This window comes from Juglans microcarpa x Juglans regia, chromosome 2D (assembly GCF_004785595.1).
Source record: "Juglans microcarpa x Juglans regia isolate MS1-56 chromosome 2D, Jm3101_v1.0, whole genome shotgun sequence".
Lineage (NCBI taxonomy): Eukaryota > Viridiplantae > Streptophyta > Magnoliopsida > Fagales > Juglandaceae > Juglans > Juglans microcarpa x Juglans regia.
The window spans coordinates 23910517-23929366 of NC_054596.1; the positions used below are offsets into that span (position 1 = coordinate 23910517).

General features: G+C 39.3%; 1 long non-coding RNA gene across 1 annotated transcript; it reads left to right on the forward strand.

The window, feature by feature from the left end:
- Positions 1-561: 561 nt before the first annotated feature.
- Positions 562-6705, forward strand: LOC121250431. The gene is made up of 3 exons (XR_005937782.1): positions 562-846; positions 2438-2500; positions 6305-6705. It is a non-coding gene; the product is annotated as an uncharacterized LOC121250431 (long non-coding RNA).
- The last annotated feature ends 12145 nt before the right edge of the window (positions 6706-18850 follow it).

Sequence of the window (18850 nt, forward strand, 5' to 3'; positions counted from 1 at the left end):
CTGACAAAACCTTTGCTCAGGCAAAGAGAAAAACCCCATCCTTTAGAAGGAGAGGATCCATTCAACTATATATTATAAACATACATCTTCTGCTGTAACCTGACCTTAACTTAGACCATTATAAATTATCTTAGGAAAATGTTTGAGTGCCTTCTAAAAAAGCTCTCCAAAGATGCTCTAAATGTTTTTTTTAATTTTTTTAAATGTTTAAATCACTAGTATTTTTTTAACATTAACAAAAAATAATAACAAATAAAAAACATTAGAAGATGCTATCATACTTTTGACGGAAGAGAAATTATAATATTTTTTTATATTAATATATAATATTATTATATTCCCTGCAAAATAATAAAAAATTTTGGATGATTTGAAATAATAAAAAATGTTTTACTATTTATTATCTTACACATTATATTTATATTTATTTTATTTTTTTTAAATTAATTAAATTCTTCTATTTATCGTTTATATACTACATACTTAATAAGAGAAAAAAATAAAAATAAAAAAACAAAAAACAGCCGGAGGGAGAAATTCAGACGGCATATTTATAAAATAGCTCAGCCCTGCCTCGGCAGTTTTGAGTCTTTTGACGGTCACCACCACCGCCACTTCACCACCAGCAACAGCACCACCTGCCTCAGCCATTCCTCCCCCACTCTCAGCCGTTGTGCGGTTACTACGCGCCTCCTCTCGTCCTTCAGGCTTCGCTCGACAAGGTCCGAACCCTATTCATTGCTGGGCTTCCTGATGATGTCAAGCCCCCGGGAAATCTATAATTTGTTTCTTGAGTTTCCGGGTTACGAGTCTTCGCATCTTCGGACTCCGACCCAAACTTCTCAGGTCTTTTATTTTCTGCTCATCGTTTGTTTTTGGTGCACCAATTGACTAGAATTTTAAGTTAGGCTTCGCTTTATCCCTGAACTTAATGTTTGGTCTTGATAATTGGTTAAATGGGTTATCTGAATTTTTCTTGACTTAAGATGCCGAATGTGTGTTTAGGTGTTAGATGAATGGGGGCTGTGGGGTCTAAGCTTGATTAGTGCATTTTTGGGGGCTCAATTACTAAGGAAGCGAGTAAAGTTGTAGTGTTTTGAGCTTGTTTGCTTAGCTGGCCTAGAGGGTACGTAGATATGTCTAAGATCGACTTCGGGAGTTGCTTATAAGCAAGCTAATAATGAAGCTTAGGTTTTTGGAGGTGGAGTGAAGGTAGCTTCAACAGGTTTTGAACTTTTTATTACACATGCATCAGACTTTAGCTGCAGAACATGCATTCTCTGTTTTACTGACCCATTTTTCAAGTTGAATTCTTAATGGTCATCTTTTGAAAAATGCAGTGAGAAAAATGTTATACATTTACACCTATAGAAATATCTTATGAGAACAATTTGTAGAAATATTCGGTTAGGTAATGTATAGAAAACTCTATGGAAATCTGATTGCCTATATAATTTTATTGCTGTATTTCAGTTTAATGCTAGTGATGCATGTACAGTGAGATAAATTTTGAAGTCTAAGAAATTTATTCAGTAAGCTAGACTGCAGCCGAATTGTATTCTAGAGAAACTATAAGGAACCTGATGCAGGGAGGCTTTATATGAAGGAGAGTGAGAGAAAAGGGGGGGGGGGGGGGGGGGGGGGGGGGGGGGGGGGGGGTCACCAATGCCAGTGCTCTTGCTTGTGAAAAAAAAAGAATGTTTTGAATTTTTGTTTACTCTACCAATTCTCACACAAATTTCTGAAGTATATAAGAAATAATAGGTTGTCTAAGCCAGTAAAATTAAGGTCAACTGTTGTTCTGGTTTTTCCTTTATTATTTAGTTTTTAACACTTTATAATAACAATATAAATAAAATTTGAAGCATATTATATTGAATTACGCATTTCTTTCATTTCATTCCTTTCCCAAAAACATTAGTGGGATAAGACCCTAATTCTATTTGTTCTAATCCTTTTCATCTCAATTTATTCTTCACTTTCCATTCCATTCCTTTATAAACTCCCGATCATGGTGCGAATTTAAGCTCAACTGCTTAATGAACAGAGTTATAACAACAGCATCTTTTTAATAATTAAGGCAAGTCTGCTTGAATATAAGAAATTCAGAACATAATATAAAATGAGAGAAATGTGACAAGGAATTGAGTAACCTTTTCAAATGTTTTTTTCTTCTATTTTACTTATAAACAAATGTTTTTTTTTTTTTTTTTCTATTTTTCTCTTCTCTTGTTTATGTGAGGGTTTGTCAGTAATATTCAGCTGTGGCTTATTGATCAAATACTTCGTAGTTGTCATGCTCATGGAACATTACTTTCACATTTATGTATTCAAAATATTGCTTTTTATTAGTCTCCTAAAATGATGCATATTAATTTCTTAAATTTATTGAACTGTTTAGATGGTATATTCTGACATGTTATTTGGTTGTTGACAGCCATTTGCATTTGCTGTTTTCTCAAATCAGCAGTCTGCTATAGTGGTTATGCACACTCTGACTGTAAGAATATCACACTATGTATACTTTCCCATTTCTTGTCATGTGAAATAGCTCGTTAAATTATAGCATCATTTGATTTCTCTGCAAGATAGTGTAATGCTGTCCTCATTGTCATGATTACAAGTTTTATTTTTTAACGAGATGTGTAGGAAGTCAAGATCAAGATAATAAACCTATTAGCTTGGTAAGTGGGGTTTACAAGATTATTTCCAAATTCTCTCGAATAGACTAGATATTTTTTTAAAGTAAGATAATGGATTTTTATTCATGCTGAGAGAGGATGTTGCCTCTCAGTACATAGGAAGTATACAAGAAATCCACTTAACAATCAAAAGTAAATACTGCTAGAAAAGCGTGAAAGTTAGAAATAGAAATAGCAACACCATGTTGGGCCGTTATCCAATGGTACGAGGTGTTAGGAACAAAATACTTTAGATTCGATGCTTTTTTTTGCCCACACTATGCTAGTTTCTTTCTCTCCATAACATAGTATGGATGATGGCATCATCTTGCACAATGGTACACACTAGTGGTTACCAAATTGCCCTTTTCAACATGTTATCCTAGCAACCTCGCAATGTTAAAGAAGATGATCCACTATTTCCCCACTTTTCCTACACACAACAACGATTAACCGCTGTGATGCCTCATTTCCTTACATTGTCTAATGTACAGATTTTCCCCAATGCCGTAGTTCACAAAGAAAGCCACTTTGGGAGAAGCCTTATTTCTTCAACTAAGCTTCCAAGGGAAAGGGCCTTGACATGGCTACATAGCTTGTTGTAGTATGGTTTGAAACCCATTTAGGAGAGCCTTATTTTATCGTCGCCCTTTCAACCCACCCTATACGGATAGGCCACTCATTGCCTCCACTGATTTTTTCTTTTTTCAGTCATGAAAGTGTTTGGAAAAATTTTGTCTACGTTGATTGATAGAGGATTCTTTCATGTTTTTCTATGGGGGCAGGAATACTAATAACATTAGGCTATAACGTCTTCTTTATGCTGATGATGCCCTATTGTTTTGTGGGACCAATCCAAATCATCTTCCCTGTGTGCATGCTCTAGTCTTATGTTTTGAAGCAGTATTAGAATTAAAGGTTAATTTGGCGAAATATGAGCTATTTGCCGTTGGTCAAGTCATCGATATGGATAGTTTGGTAGACATTCTAGGTCTTCCTTTGGAGGCCACTTTCAAGGCTAAGGGAATTTGGAATGTCGTTATTGATAAGATTGAATGAAGACTGGCTAGGTAGTGGAACTAACTACTTAGAAAAGCTGTAGAGGGACTTCCTTTAGTGTGAGTATGAGTTCAAGTTGTACCAAATAAGCTAGGCCAAAGTATGTTCTTCGATCCCTAAAGGTGGTTAAGAAGCTCGGAACTTGATTTTCTTTAATCGTGCACTCCTGGGAGAGTGGCTTTGGTGCTATCAGAATGAGATGCCTTGTGAAGAAACCTAATAAATGTGATGTTTTAGTAGGGCTCTCAAAGAAGCTTGCCTGAATATGTATAGGGTGGCTAATGTTAAGGATGCTTCAACAACGGACCTTTTGGGTACGAGTGGACTCCCTCATTGGAATGCTAGCTTCATAACAATGGCTCATCATTCGTGTTTGGGAGGTTGAGGCTTTTACTGTGTTTTTTAATCTGTTGTACTCCACTAGTAACTAGTTGGAGAACAAGGTGGCATTAAGACTTTTCAAACTTACCGTGGCCATGAAGGTCATGAAATACCCACATAATATCTTCCTTGATCTCCTCCCAACAAACTTGAAAGAAAGCCATTAAAAAACCACATGGGCCTTGTGCCTTGTAACTATTCATAACTTTCACCACTTTAAGAACCTCCATCTCCTCAAAAGACCTTTTAAGTCTCAACGACGACTCAATAAAATAAAAAGCTAAGCCATCTAGCTAAGGTCTCTTGTCAACCTGCTCAAAAACCAATCTCACATAAAACTGTACGATAGGACTCTTAAGCCTCGCTTGTTTTCACAACATATCTCATCTCATCTAATCTAATCATTACAACTTTTCCAAATTCCCACACAAAATAAAATAAACAATTCAACTTTTTTTTTTTATAAGTAAAAATATTATATATGTAACAAGTACATTGGACATATACAAGAAAACACCTAGCCCATACTAGCTAGCCCCACATGACCCAAAAAGCCCATGAAAATTAGAAATCTATCGAAAATCAGTTCTTCTAAGGGCAACCGGGGGTGGGGAACCCCTAGGGAATCGACTAATTTGTTAATGCCACGTCATATATTAAAAAAAAAAAGACGAGAGGACGAAACATAAACAAAAACGGAGGGTCGATCTTCATGTGTATTGTTTTCTCCAATATTTGTCTCCAATATACGTTTAAGAGACTTGGTAAACTAGAGGTTCTCATTCTTTTAGGGGCTTTTGGATTCCATTTTGCATCAAGAAAGGTCTGACTTCTTTTGGGTATCCTTATTTGTGTGTATTTGTTCAACTAATCTTACTGTTAGATCATTTGTGCAATTTATTAACATCTTTCCATAGATAGGAATCGGCATTTGCTAGAGACGAAGAACTCTCAAGAGTTGGTTAGAACTGTTTCCTTATGTGAGGGAATTAAGATTCAAGAAAATCCCAGATACTCAAACCTTTAATTTTCTTGTTTGAGTGACCAATCAGATCTTGAAATTAGAGCAAGAAAACAAAGTGTGAATGTGAAAGAGACCAAGAAAGTGAGGGATTTAAAGTGGAAAGACAAGTGAGGCTAAGAGTTTACTTACAATTGAAAATGGGAGATCCCAGATGGGTCTTGACAGAGATGAGTTTTGATTTAAGGGGTATTTGTTCCTTGTAGATGTTAATGTAATTTGTATACAAGGGCAGTGTTTCAGAGCATGTTTCAGAGTGTGTTTGCTTGTCCTCTTTTACTCTGGTGGTTTAGCATCAGTAGGTCTAGAGTGGAGAAGACAAAGGGAAGGGGTTGGCTTTGTGGGAATGGGTTGGCTTTGTGGAGAAGATATGGGTGCAATAGTGCGTTTTGAAAATTCAAATGAAACGGTGCGTTTCATCTCCACATGGACGTGGGTTCCCCAAGGGTGGTTGCACACATAATTTTTCATCCAAAATACATCAAGCCCGAATTGGAATAGAACACACCTCCCTAACCCCCACCCCGTAAGACTAATACTCCACTTGAAACTCCCTCTACGAGGATGTCTTCATAATGCCCTCCCTTTTGTCTTCCTTCGACTTGAGCTACCTCCCTTAGCATCGTAGTTGATTGTCCAAAAAAGACGCTTTAGCTCCCTGCTTTTCTTAAAACTTGATTTGGTTTCAAGCGAGTGGCCCGCCTCTATTGCAGTGAGTAGTGCTTTAAAATGGTCTTCACATCCTCCGTGTGAAAGCCCCACTATATGCTGAATTTAACTTTTATCTCAACTCATCTCATCTTATCTGCGAAAACAAATGAGGCCTTATTCTCATTTTGATCCAATGGAGATTGAGCTATCAAATCCAGAGCATTTTAATAGAATTATTTCTCCTATTCAAGTTGGCCACTTGATGGAAAAACTTTGAACATTGGTCACTCTCTTTCAACTGAAGAGTCCTGTACTTGCACCTTCAACTTACATCCTCTACTAATGCAGCCGATTGTAGCTTTTTTATCACTTTATTTGTCCTCAACATTTTACAAAGCTTACTCTCACTTCCCCACTGTCGTTGGCATACAACTCTTCCATGTAAGATCATATCTTGTTTTCTATATTGCCAAAGTTTTGCTCATTCCTGAGCTTTAAATCCTCTTTCTAGGCCTTAAGCTTGTGGGCCAAAATGAAGCATGGGGAGCCTTGACGGTGATGAGAATACCACCATTGCCTGACCATATGAACATAGCCCTAAGAGGTAAACATATATTTTTGAGAGAGATGATATTTGCAGTCGTGGAGTGTGTAAGCGCCGTGCAATCTCTTTGAAAAAAGTGAGTAAATATGAGACCCACATGAAAAAAAACTAATTTTTTAATAGTGAACCTCACTCTTTTTCAAAGCGATTGTGCGGTGGTTTCGCACTCTACGAATGTATGTAGCATTACTTCTATTTTTGAACTTGAAACAACATCTACCACCTTAGAATCCAGAAGAATGGGAAAATGATCTAACTCTAGTCGAGGTAGTCCCGTTTGACTCATTTGGAAATTGAGCTTCCCACTCTAGTGAGACAAGAAATTGATCAATTCTAGACCATGAAGGGGAGTTTCAATTATTAGACCATCTATAAGATCCCCCAACTAATAGGGTATCTAAGACAAGAAATTGCCATGGTCGGAGTATTGTTGGCTTCACTTGATCTTTCACGCAAGTAACATTGAAATTGTTTTTGATGCACCATGATACTTCGCACCAACTACTTAGCCAAGCCAACTCCTCCTGCAAGTATCTTTTCTCACAATCACAATTAGGCTCATAGACAACTGCAAATTCCCAAGCGAGACCATCCTTAACATTTCTAAAGGAGCATTCCACACACATTCCTCCACTTTCTCCACCCCTATTTGCCCCAAATTAGTAATACTCTACCGTACACCCATTTAGATGCTAAATAGCACCAATCTACTTGATGGCAACCCCAAAAACTTTGTACACATCTTGAAGCATATCTAGCTTGTCTCTTGCAAATGTATTATATCTACATTCCATTGTTGAAGGAGATTTTTAATTTTGAGACACTTGTCAACATCGTTCATATCTCTAACGTTCAATGTAATTAGTTTAAACGCTTGTTATGCTTATAAATGAATGCTGAAAAGTTCTCTAATATACCTCATAATTTAACTCACAAGAAACACTTGAAGCCTCTATGGACATTCCAAACGTTTTAAGTATGCTGATAAGGTTGTATTGTACATAGTGTTGTTGAAAGCACTAAGTGCACTTAATTGCAAATGCCGTCTAGAGCCTAAGCGCAAACACCATCTAAAACCTAGTTGCAAAGCGCAAGCACGTAAAAATGATGTATAATGACAAAAAACCCAAAACACAATGAAAAAAAGTTTAAAAAGCAAAGATGGTAATATTTTTAGCCTACTAACTCAAATTATTCAGGTATTATGCAACATGAAAATCAACTAATCAACTAATTACGCTACGTTTAACATATTAATGATATTTTATAACCATAATCAAATTAAAGTACATGGCTCAATCAATATACACCAAAAAGGCCATGATCAAAAAGCTAAAAAATTGTCGTTATTGACTTCTATGCTAACATAAGCAATCAAAGTCATCATGATAGAAGCCAATTTCTGTCATAACAGTTTAGTATTAACCAAGGAGTTTGTGGGCCATCTACAAATGCATGAAGTCTCCATGACAGAAGCCAATTTCTGGGTTAGAATTCATGACCTACCACTGATTGCACGGAATGAATATGTTGGCAAGTTGATTGGGGTGGCTCTGAGTAAGGTCATTGCAGTGGATGTTGATTATGATGATTTAGCATGGGGGGAGTACATGAGAGTCCGAATAAGTCTGGACATTACGAAGCCTTTGTTGCGGCGGAAGAAGATTACCCTGGGCTCACACAGAGACTGTTGGGTACGGTTCACCTACGAGAGACTGCCAGATTTCTGTTACCAATGTGGGTGTATGGGACATTCCCATTGTGACTGTGAAATCTAGAAGTCCGGAACTGTGGATCATGCGGGGGACAGGCTTCCTTACGGGCTATGGTTGAGGGCGGCGCCGCCTACTGGATGGGGGGCTAATAACAGCTAGATGGGTCAGAAGGCCAGTAACACCAGGAAGCAACAAACTCCTATCTCTGTGGCGATTATCGAGGGACAAGCCACGAATTTGCAAGAGAAATATACAGGAACTTCAAATAACCAAGATACTAGGGATGAGGCGGTTGCTCCTAGTCAGTTATTTAATGTTCCTATCTATGAAGAGCAGTTGTGTGATAAGAGGAGTGAAGTTGAAGTTTCGAAGAAAGACGTCCTGAATAAACAGTTACAATCCATGGAAGAAGGAGTTTTGAATGCCATGGTTGACGTCGTACCCAACGGCCAGGAACACACCTCATTAAATAAGGATCTCGTCTTATCCTCTAATGGGCCTCTAATGGATCACATGGTGAGTCTAACAAAGCCTTTTGGTGCTGGAGTTGCCAGGCCCAAACCTAAAGCTAAAAGTAGAAGGCCTATACCCTCCCCCGTGATTGAAGTGGAAACCCCATAAGTTTCTACCAAGGCTCTGCGTAAGAGACCTGTTCCATCTACTGAACACGAAGATGCAAGGGCTACGAAGAAGGCTTCCACATGCTTACCTATGCGTTTGTTGGAGGAAGATGATCATACTGGATCGGCGGAGGCTGCGGGGCAGCCTTGTTGAGACCAATGAGTCTGCTAACCTGGAATCCTCGCTGGCTTGGGAACCCACGAGGATTTCGAACTCTTCTTGATCTAATCAGGAAGGAAGCTCCCGATGTTGTCTTCCTGCAGGAGACAAAAGTTACATCTCACGTAATGGATAGCTACAAAGTCAGGTTAGGTTTTCGCAATTGCCTTACTGTTGATTGCTGTGGCCGTAGTGGAGGCTTGGTGTTTTTATGGAATGCAGATGTTAGCTTGCAAGTGATTAATTATTCGGCTAATCAAATACATGTTATGATTACAAATGGTGTAGATAGAAATAGGGATTGGTTTCTAACAGGATTTTATGGCCATCCTGAAACTGCCAAGAGGAACCAAACCTGGGATTTGATCCGTTCAATTGCCACTTCAGTTGACAAACCTTGGCTTGTTTATGGCGATTTCAATGAAATCTTGGATCATAATGAAAAGTGGGGTGGAAGACTGAGACCTCAACGTCAATTAGATGATTTTCGATCTGTTCTTACTGACTGCCAATTGATGGACCTGGGCTTTTCTGGCCCTGCCTACACATGGTGCAATAGGAGAGAGGTAGGAGATCGAATTTGTGAAAGACTTGATCGATGCTTAGCAAATTCTAGCTGGGTTGATTTATTCCCTAATTTTAGCTGGGACTGTATCCTATTCGGATCATATTCCTGTGTGCCTTAATGCTAATGGCTTTCCTACTCAGCAAAGGGGCAAAATGATGTTCAGATTTGAGGCTATGTGGGTGGGTCATGTTGACTGTGAAAAAATTATCCATGATACATGGCAGGAGGAGCAGAGCAGAAGTTGCATGGCTGCTGCCACGAGTATGATCTCAATTTGTGGGGGCAAGTTAGCTAGTTGGAGCCAAAAGAAGTTTGGCATGGTTCAGAGACAGATCAAACAATCCCAAGTCAAGCTGAAAAATTTACAATCTATGGATCCCACTTGTGAGAAAGTAGAGGAACATAAAAAAGCAAGAGAGGAGGTTCAGTTGTGGCTAGAGAGGGAGGAACTTATGTGGAAACAGAGATCAAAGGTTCAATGGCTGTGTTGTGGGGACCAAAACACCAAGTATTTCTACCAGAAAGCTTCCCAGAGAAAAAAGAGAAATTTTATCCAGAAATTGAAGGATGGAAATGGTATTTGGAAAGAGGGAGCCCATCGAGATAAGCTGGTAAGGGAGTACTTTAGCTCTCTGTTTACTGCTTCAGCAAAAAGAGGTTCAATGGACATTCTGAATGGGGTGGAACCAAGGGTGACTGCAGAAATGAACACTAAGTTAGAAAAGACTTATAATGCTGAAGAGGTTTTTACTGCGTTAAGGCAAATGCATCCTAGCAAAGCCCCCGGCCCAGATTGGATGCCACCAATATTTTTTCAAAAATATTGGCACATCATTGGAGATAAAGTTACTGCAGCTGTGCTAGAAGTCCTCAACACAGGTCAGCTCCCAACTGATTTAAACCACACTCTGTTAGTATTAATACCAAAGACATGTTCACCTACGTTAGCTTCTGATTTTAGACCTATTAGCTTGTGTAATGTATAATTTACAAGCTTATGGCCAAAGTCATTACTAATCGATTGAAAGGTGTGTTGCCCTCCATTATTTCTGATACACAATCTGCATTTGTGCCTGGAAGACTTATCACAGACAATGTGTTAGTAGCTTATGAACTGATCCACTACCTTAAACATAAGAGCAAGGGGAAAAAGGGCTTTATGTCACTGAAATTGGACATGTCCAAAGCTTATGATCGAGTGGAATGGGATTTCCTTGAAAGCATTTTGAGAAAGTTGGGGTTTACTCGTGGGTTGGTTGATCTCATCATGAAATGTGTGACCTCAGTCTCATTTTCTGTCATGGTGAATGGTAACCCTACTGAACCAATACTGCCTTCTTGAGGCATTAGACAAGGGGACCCCTTGTCCCCTTATCTATTCCTCTTATGCACTGAAGCTTTAATTAGTTTGCTCAAAAATGCTGAATTGGACAGATCTGTTAAGGGGATTAAAATCTGTAGGGAGGCACCTAGTATTAATCATATGCTTTTTGCTGATGATTCCATTGTGTTCTGTGATGCGGATGTCGCCACCTCAGTTAGTATTCAAGTTCTGATATGAATCCGTGAGAATGAATTCCCTTGAACCCACAATCAATTTGAAAACTCCCCAAGAAAGCCAAAAATCAAGTCAAGGATGGAGAATCTAGACCCGATGAGAACCCGTTTCAAGAACCTAGATTATATTAAAATCTAGACCCGTTGAAGAACCCGTCTCAAGAACCCAGATTACAAAGGAGGAACGCCACAAAGGTTGTGATTTACCTTTGATAAGTTCAAGAGTTCAATCAAGAACAAGAGGAGAAACTCAACTCACAAATAAAATTCAATATTGTCTAATCCCTCAAATGAGGCTACAAAGAGTTTTTAAACCCAAACCTAATCAAAATCCTAGCCAAAATAAAGCCCCTTTTTCCCAAAATTACCCTTGATGAACAGTACGGCTACAGTACCCGCGGCTACAGTAACCCCAACAATAAATTGATGAAACCCTAGTTCCTAAAATGTAACTTTCCAAATAAGCCCTTGGCCAAAATACAAGGCCTTCCCAAAAACATAGTTCATAAGAAATAAGACATGTGAGCCAAGCATTTTCAATCCCACTTATTCTAAACTAGTAAAATAAATCATTTAACCAAATTAGAAGCCTCCAATAACAATAGGCCGTATCTCTAAATCATGTCTTCCTTAGCATGAATAAAGTGGATCAAAGCTGGTTCTTCTTCTTTAAGACCCATCTTCAGTGTTGGGCTCTTGCTGGCTTCATCCCAAGTGGATTGCACCAATCCTTGCATTGCTTCCTTGATCTTCTTGGCCCTTGATCTTGTAATTGGCCCATCTGGAACTTGCAAAGGATCTTTAAGAGTAGGCCCACCTTGGTTCCTATCATTCCCCCTCTCCTCAAAAGGATTCGACCTCGAATCTTCACCTACATCAAAAGGAGAAAGATCAGAAACATTGAAAGTTGCAGAAACTTTATACTCACCTGGAAGATCCACTTTATATGCATTGTCATTAATTTTCTCAAGAATTTGGAAAGGTCCATCTCCTCGAGGATGTAACTTAGTCCTTCTATGGGCTGGGAATCTTTCTTTGCGCATGTGAACCCAAACCCAATCTCCTGGTTCAAAGATGACACGCCTTCGTCCTTTATTGGCTTGGGACGCAACCCTTTCATTCTTTTGGGCAATTTGAAGCCGTACCCTCTCATGAAGTGACTTCACTAACTCCGCCTTCTTTTGTCCATCCAAACTACTCCTGTCATCAACAGGTAAAGGCATCAAATCCAAAGGAGTAAGTGGATTAAATCCATAAACAATTTCGAAAGGAGAGTATGAAGTAGTAGTATGCATCGTCCTATTATATGCAAACTCTATAAATGGCAAACAATCCTCCCAAGTTTTTAAATTCTTATGAACAACAGTGCGTAAAAGTTGAGTTAAAGTCCTATTAACTACTTCAGTCTGACCATCAGTCTGCGGATGACAAGTAGTGGAAAATAAGAGCTTAGTACCCAATTTCCCCCACAACACCTTCCAAAAGTAGCTAAGGAATTTAACATCCCTATCAGAAACAATACTCTTAGGTACACCATGGAGTCGCACTATCTCCCGGAAAAACAAGTCAGCTATGTTGGTTGCATCATCTGTTTTATGGCATGGAATGAAATGTGCCATCTTACTGAATCTATCCACAACCACAAAAATAGAATCTCTACCCCTTTTGGTCCTAGGCAGCCCCAAAACAAAGTCCATAGATATGTCTACCCATGGCTCACTAGGAACGGGTAAGGGTGTATACAACCCATGTGGCAAAACCTTAGATTTGGCCTTTCTACATGTAATGCACCTTCCACAAATACGGTTAACATCTCTCTTCATCTTAGGCCAAAAGAAATGTTCATGCAAAATGTCTAAAGTTTTCTTGACACCAAAGTGTCCCATTAATCCCCCACCATGTGCCTCACGCACCAATAACTCACGCATAGAACAATTTGGCAGACAAAGTTTGCTTTCTTTAAACAAATAACCATCATGCTTGTAAAACTTACCAAATGCCGCCTTATCACATGCCACATACACATTAGAAAAATCAGCGTCATTGGCATACATGTCTTTCACATATTCAAACCCAAGCATTTTAGCACTCATAGAAGTAAGAAGTACATACCTCCGGGATAGAGCATCAGCAACAATGTTCTCCTTACCTTGCTTGTAACGGATGACATAGGGAAATGTCTCAATGTATTCCATCCATCTAGCATGCCTTTTATTCAACTTACCTTGACCCTTAAGATGCTTCAATGATTCATGATCGGTGTGGATCACAAATTCCCTTGGCCATAGGTAGTGCTGCCAAGTCTCTAATGCATGAACAAGAGCGTAAAGCTCTTTGTCATAAGTAGGGTAGTTCAGGGATGCCCCACTTAACTTTTCACTGAAGAAGGCTATGGGACGCCTATCTTGCATCAAAACGGCTCCAATCCCAATTCCTGAGGCATCACATTCAATCTCAAAAGCTTTGTTAAAATCAGGTAATGCTAACACAGGTGCAGAGCACAACCTTTCTTTAATAGTGGCAAAAGCATTCTCTTGATTAGCCCCCCAATGAAACCCAACATTCTTTTTAATTACCTCAGTGAGTGGTGCAGTAATGGTGCTGAAGTCTTTAACAAAACGCCGATAAAAGCTTGCTAAGCCATGAAAGCTTCTTACCTCAGTGATGCTTTTTGGCGTTGGCCACTCCTTGATGACCTTGACTTTCTCTTCATCCACCTCAATACCCTTCGTACTAACAACATAACCAAGAAAAACAACTTTTTCCATGCAAAAGGCACATTTCTTGAAATTAGCATACAACTTTTCACATCTCAACACATCAAACACATATCTCAAATGGTCAATATGTTCATTTAAGTTCTTGCTGTACACTAAGATATCATCAAAGTACACAACCACAAACTTGCCTATGAATGCACGTAGGACATGGTTCATTAATCTTATGAAAGTACTGGGCGCATTTGTAAGTCCAAATGGCATAACCAACCATTCATAAAGCCCATATTTAGTCTTAAAAGCAGTTTTCCATTCATCACCCTCTTTCATTCTAATTTGATGGTACCCACTTTTAAGATCAATTTTACTGAAAATACATGAGCCATGCAATTCATCAAGCATATCATCCAATCTAGGAATGGGATGGCGATACTTTACCGTGATATTGTTGACCGCCCTGCAATCAATGCACATCCTCCACTTCCCATCCTTCTTTGGCACCAGTAGCACTGGTACAGCACAGGGGCTCATGCTCTCCCTCACGTACCCCCTGCTCATCAAATCCTCAACTTGCCTCTGAAGCTCCTTTGTCTCCTCTGGATTACTCCTATAGGCTGGTCGGTTTGGAATAGCAGCCCCGGGCACAAAATCAATCTGGTGCTCAATGCCTCTAATGGGTGGCAACTCATTTGGCATCTCATCCGGGAATACATCCTCAAACTCCTGCAACAAAGAAACAGCCAAACTAGGAAGAAACTGGTTAGTTTCATCAAGAGTAAGATAAGACTCTTTATAGACAAGAAAAATCATAGGGCGATCTGCGAAGAAAGCCCTCTTAACCTCACTCTCTCTTGCATAGAAACTCACTTTTGCCTTTCCTTTTCTCTCAGAAGACTCTTTCTTTTTTCTCTAGTGGCTCTACTCTTTTTTCTTTACTCTCAGCCACCTCTTTACTTTCTTTTTCACTCTTTCTTTTATGCTCTTTTTCACTCTCACTCTTTCTTTTTTGCTCAATCTCTTTTTCACTCTTCCTTTTTTGATCACTCTCATTTTCACTCTTTCTCTTCTGATCACTCTCATTTTCACTTTTTCTTTTTTGAGCAACCTCACTTTTCAATTTCAATTGGTCCTCATAGACCTGGCTTGGAGTTAAAGGAGCAAGCTTAATTGTTTCCTTTTCAAAGCTGTACATGTTCTTGAACCCATCATGTGTCACCCTCCTATCATACTGCCATGGCCTCCCCAACAAAATATGGCCCGCATGCATAGGCACAACATCACAAAGCACCTCATCCTGATACTTCCCAATAGAAAAAGTAACTAACACTTGTTTATCCACCCTAACCTCTCCACAATCATTCAACCACTGCAATTTGTATGGTCTAGAGTGTTTTAAGGTTGGTAAATTCAATTTCTCAACCAAAGTAGTGCTAGCCACATTAGTACAACTCCCTCCATCAATGATCATACTACATACCTTATTGTTGACATGGCATCTAGTATGGAAAATGTTCTCTCTCTGTTGCTCTGCATCATCCACCTTAATGTGTGCATTAAGAGCACGCCTGGCAACAAGAGACTCACCTGTCACAGGGTATACCACTCCATCATCATCACTAGCATCATCCAACTCGGGCACCTCATCACTATCATCCTCACTCTCAGTCACCACCTCTCCATTGTCACGCATAATCATCACCCTCCTATTTGGACATTGAGAAGCAATGTGCCCTGAACCCAAACACTTAAAACATTTGATATCTCTATTCCGTGAAGGTTGGGATTCTACCTTGGGTTTGTTGCTAGTTCCCTCATCTTTTCCCTTAGGTGGTTCGGTCTTTCTCTTTGCTTCACCTGGATCATTCCTATCCCATTTTGATTTCCAAGTAGTGCTAGAAACCGAAGTGTACCTTGCTGTCCCTTTTCTCTTTAATTGTCTCTCCACCTTCATAGCCATGTGCACCATGTCCTCTATCTCCACATAATGTTGTAATTCAATTACATTGGCTATGTCCCTATTTAACCCACTCAAAAATCTAGCCATGGTGGCCTCTCGGTCCTCCTCTACATTAGTCCGAATCATCGCCACCTCCATCTCCTTATGGTAATCCTCTACACTCCTAGACCCCTGTGTAAGATTTTGTAATTTCTGGTAAAGGTCTCTATAGTAATGGCTAGGAACAAATCTCCGCCTCATGAGAGCTTTCAACTCTCCCCATGTCTCTATAGGCCTCTCATAATTCCTCCTCCTATTGGTCACTAATTGATCCCACCAAATAATAGCATAATCAGTGAATTCAATTACCGCCAACTTCACTTTCTTCTCCTCAGAGTAATTATGGCAATCAAACACCAACTCTATTTTTTTCTCCCACTCTAGATAAACCTCAGGGTCAGTTCTACCTTGGAAAGGTGGTATTTTCATTTTGATGCTACCAAGGTCTCCATCTACACCATCCCGACCCCTTAGATTCCCCTCAAATCCTCTTTCATGCCTAACTCTTCTATTTCTACCCGACCCAACGTCAGATGCTAAGTCTTCCTCATCCTCACCATCTTCTTCATTCTCATACTGATTTTCAACTCTATGCTCACGTCGCCTCCTGTCCCTCCCACCTTGTAGATTTCTAATCGCTGCTTCTTGATGATCCATCCTATCCCTCACTTCACCCAACACCAAGTTCAACCGCTCAAACTGTTGTTGCATGGCTTGCAACACAAAGGATGAGTTATCTGCTCTCCCCCTTGGTGATGCGCTACTCCGATGAGACATTATCAGGCACTACACAAAAGAATGTTAGTGGGAAAAAAAAAAAAAATAAACCTCACACACTTTCTCACGTGTTTACACTCGAATAATGACACTCCACTCGTGTTTCACTCTTAATTGGCTTTTTTCGATAATAGTCTCACACTCTCTTGCCTTTTACCTCAAGAGTTTTCCCACTCCAGTTCTTTAAGAACTAATTGACTCAATCAAGACAAAGCAACTTTGTTTTATCCTAACTAGTAATTAGGTCCAAGAAACAAGAACAAGAGAAACACGGAAGGAATGAAAAAAAATGGCACGTGAATCAAGGAAATTATACGAATGAAACAGTTAACAATAAGACAAGATACCAACTAGAATCACCCCCTTTGATGATAAGGCTCAAGAAAAAAATCCTCGAATTTTTTTTTTTTTTTTTTTCTTTTCTTTTCTTTTCTTTTCTTTTCCTTTCACCAACTGATTTGATCACAAACAAGAATAAGCAGTTGAGAAAACCCTAACAATAACTCAGAAACCCTTGGGCAAGTGATATACGGCAGCCCCTAGAACAAGAGATTTCAGCCAACACAAACCCTAGAACAATGATTTTCAGCAACCCTAACAATAGTGAAGAAGTCTGCTAACCACCACTATTTTTTTTTTTTTTTTTTGTAATCAATCCTAGAACAATGAAGCCCTAGAATTAAATATGCAAGAAATAAAAGATAGAATAAGACCTGATTGGAAACCTTGCTCTGAATACCAAATGATATGAACCCGTGGGAATGAATTCCCTTGAACCCACAATCAATTTGAAAACTCCCCAAGAAAGCCAAAAATCAAGTCAAGGATGGAGAATCTAGACCCGATGAGAACCCGTTTCAAGAACCTAGATTATATTAAAATCTAGACCCGTTGAAGAACCCGTCTCAAGAACCCAGATTACAAAGGAGGAACGCCACAAAGGTTGTGATTTACCTTTGATAAGTTCAAGAGTTCAATCAAGAACAAGAGGAGAAAACTCAACTCACAAATAAAATTCAATATTGTCTAATCCCTCAAATGAGGCTACAAAGAGTTTTTAAACCCAAACCTAATCAAAACCCTAGCCAAAATAAAGCCCCTTTTTCCCAAAATTACACTTGATGAACAGTACGGCTACAGTACCCGCGGCTACAGTAACCCCAACAATAAATTGATGAAACCCTAGTTCCTAAAATGTAACTTTCCAAATAAGCCCTTGGCCAAAATACAAGGCCTTCCCAAAAACATAGTTCATAAGAAATAAGACATGTGAGCCAAGCATTTTCAATCCCACTTATTCTAAACTAGTAAAATAAATCATTTAACCAAATTAGAAGCCTCCAATAACAATAGGCCGTATCTCTAAATCATGTCTTCCTCAGCATGAATAAAGTGGATCAAAGCTGGTTCTTCTTCTTTAAGACCCATCTTCAGTGTTGGGCTCTTGCTGGCTTCATCCCAAGTGGATTGCACCAATCCTTGCATTGCTTCCTTTATCTTCTTGGCCCTTGATCTTGTAATTGGCCCATCTGGAACTTGCAAAGGATCTTTAAGAGTAGGCCCACCTTGGTTCCTATCAAGTTCTCTTAAGGAAATATGAATTAGCCTCTGGTCAGATGATTAACAAACAGAAAACTGCCATGATCTTCAGCTCTAATGTGCCGGATAACTTGAAAGAAACCATTATGGCTATGTGGGGAGGGAGTACAGTACAACAATACGAGAAATATTTGGGCTTACCTCCCATTGTTAGGAAAGCAAAATCTGTTGCCTTTGCAGCAATTAAAAGTAGAGTATGGAGGAGACTACAAAGTTGGAAGGAAAAATTCTTGTCTCAAGGGGGTCGGGAGATCTCACTAAAGGCTGTTGCATGTTCTATCCCATCTTTTGTGATGAGTTGCTTCAAATTACCCACTACTTTCTGTAGAGAATTAGAGAAGATGATGGCTCAGTTTTGGTGGGGACAAAGAGATGATGGGAGGAGGATCCATTGGGTATCGTGGGACAAACTGTGTGTTCCTAAATGCAGATGTGGAATGGGATTTAGAGACCTAAAAGTTTTAACATGGCCCTTTTAGCTAAACAGGCTTGGAGGGTGCTCAAGTATGAAAACTCTTTAATACACAAGCTGTTTAAGGCTAAGTATTTCCCTAATTCCTCGTTTTTTGAATCCCAAATAGGCCATAACTCTTCCTACCCTTGGAAAGGAATTTGGGAAGCTAAAAATATGTTGATGAAAGGGTGTCAATGGCGGATTGGGAATGGGGCTAATGCTCAGATATGGCAAGATAACTGGGTTCCTGGCTATCAAAGTTTAATGCTGGAGGAGACTGACAGTGCAGT